The following is a 10,512-nucleotide window of genomic DNA, read 5'->3' on the forward strand; positions in this document are numbered from 1 at the left end:
CACTTTCCCAAGTTTCATTACCAAACAACTTGGCATTCAGCTTCATGATAGCTCCTAAGTATTGAGCAATTTGCTCTCCTGTCACATCTTCATCCTCTTCAGAGGATGAATAGTCTTCAGAGCTCATGAATGGCAGAAGGAGATTTAATGGAATCTCTATGGTCTCTATATGAGCCTCAGATTCCTTTGGATCCTTAATAGGAAACTCCTTCTTGCTTGAGGGACGTCCCAGGAGGTCTTCCTCACTAGGATTTTCGTCCTCCTCCTCCCTTGTGCATTCAGCCATATTGACTAAATCAATGGCCTTGCACTCTCCTTTTGGATTCTCTTCTGTATTACTTTGGAGAATACTGGGAGGAGTTTCAATGACTTTCTTACTCAGCTGGCCCACTTGTGCCTCCAAATTTTTAATGGAGGATCTTGTTTCATTCATGAAACTAAAAGTGGCCTTTGACAGATCAGAGACTATATTGGCTAATTTAGAAGTGTTTTGTTCAGAATTCTCTGTCTGTTGCTGAAAAGATGATGGATATGGCTTGCTATTGCTCAGCCTATTGCGTCCACCATTGTTAAAGCCTTGTTGAGGCTTTTGTTGATCCTTCCAGGAGAAATTTGGATGATTTCTCCATGATGGATTATAGGTGTTTCCATATGGTTCACCCATGTAATTAACCTCTGCCATGGCAGGGTTCTCAGGATCATAAGCTTCTTCAGAAGCTGCCTCTCTAGTACTGTTGGATGCATATTGCAATCCATTCATATTTTGAGAGATCATGTTGACCTGTTGAGTCAACACTTTATTCTGAGCCAATATGGCATTCAGAGCATCAATTTCAAGAACTCCTTTCTTCTGAGGTATCCCATTATTCACGGAAATCCTCTCAGAGGTATACATGAATTGGTTTTTTGCAACCATGTCGATGAGTTCTTGAGCCTCTTCAGGCGTTTTCTTCAGGTGAATAGATCCACCTGCAGAATGGTCCAATGACATTTTCGAAAATTCAGAGAGACCATAATAGAATATATCTAATAGGGTCCATTCTGAAAACATGTCAGATGGACATCTTTTGGTCAGCTGCTTGTATCTTTCCCAAGCTTCATAGAGGGATTCACCATCTTTTTGTTTGAAGGTTTGAACATCCACTCTCAGCTTGCTCAGCTTTTGAGGAGGAAAGAATTTATCTAAGAAGGCAGTGACCAGCTTATCCCAGGAGTCCAGGCTATCCTTAGGTTGTGAATCCAACCATATTCTAGCTCTGTCTCTTACAGCAAAAGGGAAAAGCATGAGTCTGTAGACTTCAGGATCAACTCCATTTGTCTTTACAGTCTCACAGATCTGCAAGAACTCAGTTAAAAACTGATAAGGATCTTCAGATGGAAGCCCATAAAACTTGCAGTTTTGTTGCATTAAGGCAACTAGCTGAGGTTTCAGCTCAAAGTTATTGGCTCCAATGGCAGAAATGGAGATGCTTCTTCCATCAAACTTGGACGTTGGCTTTGTGAAGTCACCAAGCATTCTCCTTGCATTATTATTATTATTTTCGGCTGCCATCTCCTTCTCTTGTTCGAAAATTTCTGAAAGGTTATTTCTGGATTGTTGTAATTTAGCTTCTCTTAATTTTCTCTTCAGAGTCCTTTCAGGTTCTGGATCAATTTCAACAAGAGTGCCTTTTTCCCTGTTCCTGCTCATATGAAAGAGAAGAAAACAAGAAAAGAAAGAGGAATCCTCTATGTCACAGTATAGAGATTCCTTTCTGTTAGTAGACAAAGAAAGGGGGGAAGAATCCAAATACAAGGGATATAAGAAGTTTGGATTCTTAGATGAAGAGAGGTGAAGAGAAGTGTTAGTAATTAATTAATTAAATAGAATAAGAGAAGAGAAGAGAAATTTCGAAAATAATTTTTGAAAAAGGGGTTAGTAATTTTCGAAAATTAAAGATAAGATAAGTTTAAAATTAAAATTTAAAACAAAAAGAGTTTTTGAAAAAGGGATGAGATATTTTCGAAAATTAGAGAGGGAAAAGTAGTTAGGTGGTTTTGAAAAAGATAAGAAACAAACAAAAAGTTGGTTAGTTGATTGAAAAAGATTTGAAATCAAATTTTGAAAAAGATAAAAAGATAAGAAGTTAGATAAGATATTTTGAAATCAAATTTTGAAAAAGATAAAATTTTTGAAAAAGATAAGATAAAAGATAAAATAAAAGTTTTAAGAAAAAGATATTTTGAAAAAGATTTAATTTTTAAAATGACTTAACTAACAAGAAACTACAAGATAAGATTCTAGAATTTAAAGATTGAACCTTTCTTAACAAGAAAGTAACAAACTTCAAATTTTTGAACCAATCACATTAATTGTTAGCTAATTTTCGAAAATTTAGACACAAAAGGTAAGAAAAAGATTTTTGAAAAATACTTTTTAAAATTTTCGAAAATAATAAAAAAATGAAAAAGATATGATTTTTGAAAAAGATTTTGAAAAGATAAGATTTTTAAAATTGAAATTTTGACTTGACTTGTAAGAAATAACTAATTTTTAAAAATTTTTGACCAAGTCAACCCAAAATTTCGAAAATTTGGAGGGAAATAAGGAAAAGATATTTTTTTATTTTTGAATTTTTAATTATGAGAGAGAAAAACAACAAAAATATTCAATGCATGAAATTTTTAGATCAAAACAATGAATGCATGCAAGAATGCTATGAATGTCAAGATGAACACCAAGAACACTTTGAAGATCATGATGAACATCAAGAACATAATTTTGAAAAATTTTTGATGCAAAGAAAACATGCAAGACACCAAACTTAGAAATCTTTAATGCATGAAAAATATGAATGCAAAGATGCACATGAAAAACAAGAAAAGACACAAAACAAGAAATCATCAAGATCAAACAAGAAGACTTGTCAAGAACAACTTGAAGATCATGAAGAACACTATGAATGCATGAGATTTTCAAAAAAAATGCAAGAAAAAATTTTAAAGCATGCAATTGACACCAAACTTAAAAATTAACACAAGACTCAAACAAGAAACACAAAATATTTTTTTATTTTTATGATTTTCTAATTTTTTTGTATTTTTATTAATTTTTTCGAAAAACATTTTTGGAAAAACGGAAAAGAAAAGAAAAATTTTGAAAAAGATTTTTGAAAAGAAAATTACCTAATCTGAGCAACAAGATGAACCGTCAGTTGTCCATACTCGGACAATCCCCGGCAACGACGCCAAAAACTTGGTGGACGAAATTGTGATCACTATTCTTTAAGTTGTATTTTTATAGAATTTGAAATTGGCATGAGTGGACACAACTCCGTTCAACTAACCAGCAAGTGTACTGGGTCGTCCAAGTAATAAACCTTACGTGAGTAAAGGTCGATCCCACAGAGATTGTTGGTATGAATCAAGCTATGGTCACCTTGTAAATCTCAGTTAGGCAGATTAAATTGGTTTATGGGTTTTTGATAATAGAAATAATAAAAGGGATAGAGCACTTATGCAGATTCATTGATGGGAATTTCAGATAAGCGAATGGAGATACTGTATGGCTCAAGAATGCCTGCTTTCCCACTGCTTCAACTCAATCCTTCTTACTCCTTTCCATGGCAAGCTGTGTATAGGGGTTCACCGTTCGACGATGGCTACTTTGAATCCTCTCGGGAAAATGATCCTCTGCGGCTGTCACTCGCATGGCTAATCGTCTGGAGGCATCACCTGGCCGAAGGCTACATCCCATCCTCGTAGTGAAAACTACGCTCACGCGCTCTGTCACAGCACGGCTAATCACTGGTTGGTTCCCGCTCCTACTGGAATAGAATCCCTTGATTCTTTTGCGTCTGTCACTAACGCCCAGCACTTGCGAGTCTGAAGCACGTCACAGTCATTCATTACCGGAATCCTACTCGGAATACCACAGACAAGGTGAGACTTTCCGGATTCCCAGGATCCTACTCGGAATACCACAGACAAGGTGAGACTTTCCGGATCCTTATAAATGCCGCCATCTATCTAGCTTAAACCACGAAGATTCTGTTGGGGAATCTAAGAGATATACATTCAAGCTCTGTTGCATATAGAACGGAAGTGGTTGTCAATCACGTGCATTCATAAGTGAGAATGATAATGAGCATCACTTAATCATCACATTCATCATGTTCTTGGGTACGAATGAATATCTTGGAATAAGAAGAAGAGAGATTCGAATAAAAGAAAATAGAATTGCATTAATACTTGAGGTACAGCAGAGCTCCACACCCTTAATCTATGGTGTGCAGAAACTCCACCGTTGAAAATACATAAGTAAAAGGTTCAGGCATGGCCGAATGGCCAGCCCTCATGATCTGAGAACTAATCGTCCCAAGATGTCTAATACACTGATAAAAAGTCCTATTTATAATAAACTAGCTACTAGGGTTTACATGAGTAAGTAATTGATGCATAAATCCACTTCCGGGTCCCACTTGGTATATGCTTGGGCTGAGCTTGATCTATCCACGAGCTGAGGCTTCTCTTGGAGTTGAACTCCAAGTTATGACGTGTTTTGGGCGTTCAACTCCAGATCATGACGTTTTTCTGGCGTTTAACTCCAGACAGCAGCATGTACTTTGCGTTCAACGCCATGTTACGTCATCAATTCCCGAATAAAGTATGGACTATTATATATTTCTGGAAAGCCCTGGATGTCTACTTTCCAACGCCGTTGAGAGCGCGCCAATTGGAGTTTTGTAGCTCCAGAAAATCCATTTCGAGTGCAGGGAGGTCAGATTCCAACAGCATCAGCAGTCCTTTTGTCAGCCTTTTTCAGAGTTTTGCTCAAGTCCCTCAATTTCAGCCAGAATTTACCTGAAATCACAGAAAAACATATAAACTCATAGTAAAGTCCAAAAATGTGAATTTAACATAAAAACTAATGAAAACATCCCTAAAAGTAGCTCAAACTTACTAAAAACTACCTAAAAACAATGCCAAAAAGCGTATAAATTATCCGCTCATCACAACACCAAACTTAAATTGTTGCTTGTCCCCAAGCAACTGAAAATCAATTAGGATAAAAAGAAGAGAATATACTATAAATTCTAGAATATCAATGAATATTAATTATAATTAGATGAGCGGGACTTGTGGCTTTTTGCTTCTGAACAGTTTTGGCATCTCACTTTTTCCTTTGAAGTTTAGAATGATTGGCTTCTCTAGGAACTTAGAATTTTGGATAGTGTTATTGACTTTCCTAGTTAAGCATGTTGATTCTTGAACACAGCTACTTATGAGTCTTGGCTGTGGCCCTAAGCACTTTGTTTTCCAGTATTACCACCGGATACATAAATGCCACAGACACATAACTGGGTGAACCTTTTCAGATTGTGACTCAGCTTTGCTAGAGTCCCCAGTTAGTGGTGTCCAGAGCTCTTAAGCACACTCTTTTGCTTTGGATCACGACTTTAACCACTCAGTCTCAAGCTTTTCACTTGGACCTTCATGACACAAGCACATGGTTAGGGACAGCTTGATTTAGCCGCTTAGGCCTGGATTTAATTTCCTTGGGCCCTCCTATCCATTGATGCTCAAAGCCTTGGATCCTTTTTACCCTTGCCTTTTGGTTTTAAGGGCTATTGGCTTTTTCTGCTTGCTTTTTCTTTTTCTTTCTATTTTTTTCGCAAAATTTTTTTTTTTTCGCAAGCTTTCTTTTTCACTGCTTTTTCTTTTTTCAAGAATCAATTTCATGATTTTTCAGATCCTCAATAACATTTCTCTTTGTTCATCATTCTTTCAAGAGCCAACAATTTTAACACTCATAAACAACAATATCAAAAGACATATGCACTGTTCAATCATTCATTCAGAAAACAAAAAGTATTGTCACCACATCATTATAATTAAATTAAATTCAATGATAAATTCGAAATTCATGTACTTCTTGTTCTTTTGAGTTAAAACATTTTTTTATTTAAGAGAGGTGAAGGATTAATGGAATTTATTCATAGCTTTAAGGCATGGTTACATACTAATGATCATGAAGTAGAGACACAAAACATAGATAAACACAATATTAAAAACCGAAAACAGAAATAAATAAAGAACAAGGAATGAATCCACCTTTAGTGGCGTCTTCTTCTTGAAGGACCAACAATGTCCTTAAGCTCTTCTATGTCCCTTCCTTGCCTTTGTTGCTCCTCCCTCATTGCTCTTTGATCTTCTCTTATTTCTTGGAGAATGATGGAGTGCTCATGATGTTCCACCCTTAATTGTTCCACATTGTGGCTCAAATCTTCTAAGGAGGTGTTGAGTTGCTCCCAATAGTTGTTGGGAGGAAAGTGCATCCCTTGAGGCATCTCAGGAATTTGTTGATGATGGGCTTCCTCATGCACTTCTTGAGAACCGTGCATGGTTTCTCTTGCTTGCTCCATCCTCTTCTTGGTGATGGGCTTATCCTCTTCAATGGGGGTATCTCCTTCTATGATAACTCCAGCTGAGTAACACAGATGGCAAATAAGGTGAGGAAAAGCTAGCCTTGCCATGGTGGAGGACTTATCGGCTATTTTGTAGAGTTCATTGGAGATGACCTCATGAACTTCTACTTCCTCTCCAGTCATGATGTTATGAATCATGATGGCCCGATCCATAGTAACTTCAGATCGGTTGCTAGTAGGAATGATGGAGCGTTGAATGAACTCCAACCATCCTCTAGCCACAGGCTTGAGATCCAGTCTTCTTAGTTGAACTGGCTTGCCTTTGGAATCTATTCTCCACTGAGCTCCTTCCACACATATGTCCATAAGGACTTGGTCCAACCTTTGATTAAAGTTGACCCTTCTAGTGTAGGGGCGTTCATCTCCTTGCATCATGGGCAAGTGAAACGCCAACCTCACATTTTCCGGACTAAAATCTAAGTATTTCCCCCGAACCATTGTGAGATAGTTCTTTGGATTCGGGTTCATACTTTGATCATGGTTCCTAGTGATCCATGCATTGGCATAGAACTCTTGAACCATCAATATTCCGACTTGTTGCATGGGGTTGGTTAGGACTACCCAACCTCTTCTTTGGATTTCATGTCGGATTTCCGGATACTCATTCTTTTTGAGCTTGAAAGGGACCTCGGGGATCACCTTCTTCTTTGCCACAACATCATAGAAGTGGTCTTGATGGCTCTTGGAGATGAATCTTTCCATCTCCCATGACTCGGAGGTGGAAGCTTTTGTCTTCCCTTTCCCTTTTCTAGAGGATACTCCGGCCTTAGGTGCAATTGATGGTAATGGAAAAACAAAAAGCTTATGCTTTTACCACACCAAACTTAAAATATTGCTCGCCCTCGAGCAAGAAAGAAAAAAAGAGAAGAAGAAGAAGAAGAAGAAGAGAATATGGTAGAGAGGGAGAGAGGTGGGTTCGGCTAAGTGGGAGAAGATGGGTTTGTGTTGTGTGAAAATGAAGTAGAATGGAAGGGTATTTATAGGGAGAGGGGAGGGGTATGTTCGGCCATTTTGGGTGGGAATGGGTGGGAAATTGAATTTGAATTTTATGAAGGTAGGTGGGGTTTATGGGGAAGAGTGGGTTGATGTGAATGGTGAATGGGGTAATTGGGAAGAGGAATTAAGGTGATTGGTGATGGGTGTTGGGAAGTGTGACATGGGGAGTAGGAAAATGAGATTTAGGATTAGGAGAGTGTGATTAGGATTAAAAGGTAAGGTAGGAATATGGTAGGTGGGGATCCTGTGGGGTCCACAGATCCTGAGGTGATCCTGTGGGGTCCACAGGATTCTGAGGTGTAAAGAAATACCATTCCTTCACCAAATAGGCATGTAAAATGCCTTCGTGCATCATTCTGGCGTTTAAACGCCCATTGGTGCACGTTCTGGGCGTTCAACGCCCATGTAAAGCATGTTTCTGGCGTTGAACGCCAGTTTCATGCCTGTTACTGGCGTTCAGCGCCAGTTTGTCTCCTCTAGGCACATTCCTGGCGTTCAGCGCCAGGATGTTGCTTGTTTCTGGCGTTCAGCGCCAGAATGGTGCTCTGTTCTGGCATTGAACGCCGGCCAGATGCATCTTACTGGCGTTGAACGCCAGCCTGTGCGTCCTCCAGGGTGAAAATTTTTTTTTCTGTTTTTGACTCTGTTTTTAATTTTTTTGATTTTTTTTCGTGACTCCTCATGATCATGTACCTAATAAAACACAAAATAACAATAAATTAAAAATTAGATAAATAAAATTGGGTTGCCTCCCAACAAGCGCTTCTTTAATGTCAATAGCTTGACAGTGGCTCTCATGAAGCCACAAGGTGATCAGGTCAATGTTAGTGTAGTCCCAACACCAAACTTAGAGTTTGGACATGGGGTCTTAACACCAAACTTAGAGTTTGGTTGTGGCCTCACAACACCAAACTTAGAGTTTGACTGTGTGGGCTCTTCTTGACTCTGAACTGAGAGAAGCTCTTCATGCTTACTCTCTTCTGTCACAGAGGGGTGGCCATGTGCCTTAAACACAAGGTAGTCCCCATTCAATTGAAGGACTAACACACCTCTGTTGACATCTATCACAGCTTCTGCTGTGGCTAGGAAAGGTCTTCCAAGGATGATGCAATCATCCTCTTCCTTCCTAGTGTCTAAGATTATGAAATCAGCAGGGATGTAAAGGCCTTCAACCTTTACTAGCATGTCCTCTACTATTCCATAAGCTTGTCTCAATGACTTATCTGCCAATTGCAATGAGAACAAGGCAGGTTGTACCTCTATGATCCCCAGCTTCTCCATTACAGAGAGTGGCATAAGATTTATCCCTGACCCTAGATCACATAGAGCTTTTTCAAAGCTCATGGTGCCTATGGTACAAGGTATTAGGAACTTGCCAGGATCTTGTTTCTTTTGAGGTAGAGTTTTCTGAATCCAAGTATCTAGTTCACTAATGAGCAAGGGAGGTTCACTTTCCCAAGTCTTATTACCAAACAACTTGGCATTCAGCTTCATGATAGCTCCTAAGTATTGAGCAATTTGCTCTCCAGTCACATCTTCATCCTCTTCAGAGGATGAATAGTCTTCAGAGCTCATGAATGGCAGAAGGAGATTTAATGAAATCTCTATGGTCTCTATATGAGCCTCAGATTCCTTTGGATCCTTAATAGGAAACTCCTTCTTGCTTGAGGGACGTCCCAGGAGGTCTTCCTCACTAGGATTTTCGTCCTCCTCCTCCTTGGTGCATTCGGCCACATTGATCACATCAATGGCCTTGCACTCTCCTTTTGGATTCTCTTCTGTATTGCTTGGGAGAATACTGGGAGGAGTTTCAATGACTTTCTTACTCAGCTGGCCCACTTGTGCCTCCAAATTTCTGATGGAGGATCTTGTTTCATTCATGAAACTGAAAGTGGCCTTTGACAGATCAGAGACAATATTGGCTAAATTAGAAGTGTTTTGTTCAGAATTCTCTGTCTGTTGCTGAGAAGATGATGGATATGGCTTGCTATTGCTTAGCCTATTGCGTCCACCATTGTTAAAGCCTTGTTGAGGCTTTTGTTGATCCTTCCAGGAGAAATTTGGATGATTTCTCCATGATGGGTTATAGGTGTTTCCATAAGGTTCACCCATGTAATTAACCTCTGCCATGGCAGGGTTCTCAAGATCATAAGCTTCTTCAGAAGCTGCCTCTCTAGTACTGTTGGATGCATGTTGCAGCCCATTCAGATTTTGAGAGATCATGTTGACCTGTTGAGTCAACACTTTGTTCTGAGCCAATATGGCATTCAGAGCATCAATTTCAAGAACTCCTTTCTTCTGAGGTATCCCATTGTTCACGGAATTCCTCTCAGAAGTGTACATAAATTGGTTGTTTGCACCCATGTCAATGAGTTCTTGAGCCTCTTCAGGTGAATAGATCCACCTGCAGAATGGTCCAATGACATTTTCGAAAATTCAGAGAGACCATAATAGAATATATCTAATATGGTCCATTCTGAAAACATGTCAGATGGACATCTTTTGGTCAGCTGCTTGTATCTTTCCCAAGCTTCATAGAGGGATTCACCATCTTTTTGTTTAAAGGTTTGAACATCCACTCTCAGCTTGCTCAGCTTTTGAGGAGGAAAGAATTTATCCAAGAAGGCAGTGACCAGCTTATCCCAGGAGTCCAGGCTATCCTTAGGTTGTGAATCCAACCATATTCTAGCTCTGTCTCTTACAGTAAAAGGGAAAAGCATGAGTCTGTAGACTTCAGGATCAACTCCATTCGTCTTTACAGTCTCACAGATCTGCAAGAACTCAGTTAAAAACTGATAAGGATCTTCAGATGGAAGTCCATAAAACTTGCAGTTTTGTTGCATTAATGCAACTAGCTGAGGTTTCAGCTCAAAGTTATTGGCTCCAATGGCAGGAATGGAAATGCTTCTTCCATCAATCTTGGACGTTGGCTTTGTGAAGTCACCAAGCATTCTCCTTGCATTATTATTATTATTTTCGGCTGCCATCTCCTTCTCTTGTTCGAAAATTTCTGAAAGGTTGTTTCTGGATTGTTGTAATTTGGCTTCTC

General features: G+C 39.0%; 1 non-coding gene across 1 annotated transcript; it reads left to right on the top strand.

Moving 5' to 3' along the window:
- Window positions 1-9,947: 9,947 nt before the first annotated feature.
- On the top strand, window positions 9,948-10,051 carry LOC112713455 (small nucleolar RNA R71). The gene has a single exon (XR_003158428.1). It is a non-coding gene; the product is annotated as a small nucleolar RNA R71 (small nucleolar RNA).
- Window positions 10,052-10,512: the final 461 nt, after the last annotated feature.

This window comes from Arachis hypogaea, chromosome 9, assembly GCF_003086295.3.
Source record: "Arachis hypogaea cultivar Tifrunner chromosome 9, arahy.Tifrunner.gnm2.J5K5, whole genome shotgun sequence".
Classification (NCBI taxonomy): domain Eukaryota; kingdom Viridiplantae; phylum Streptophyta; class Magnoliopsida; order Fabales; family Fabaceae; genus Arachis; species Arachis hypogaea.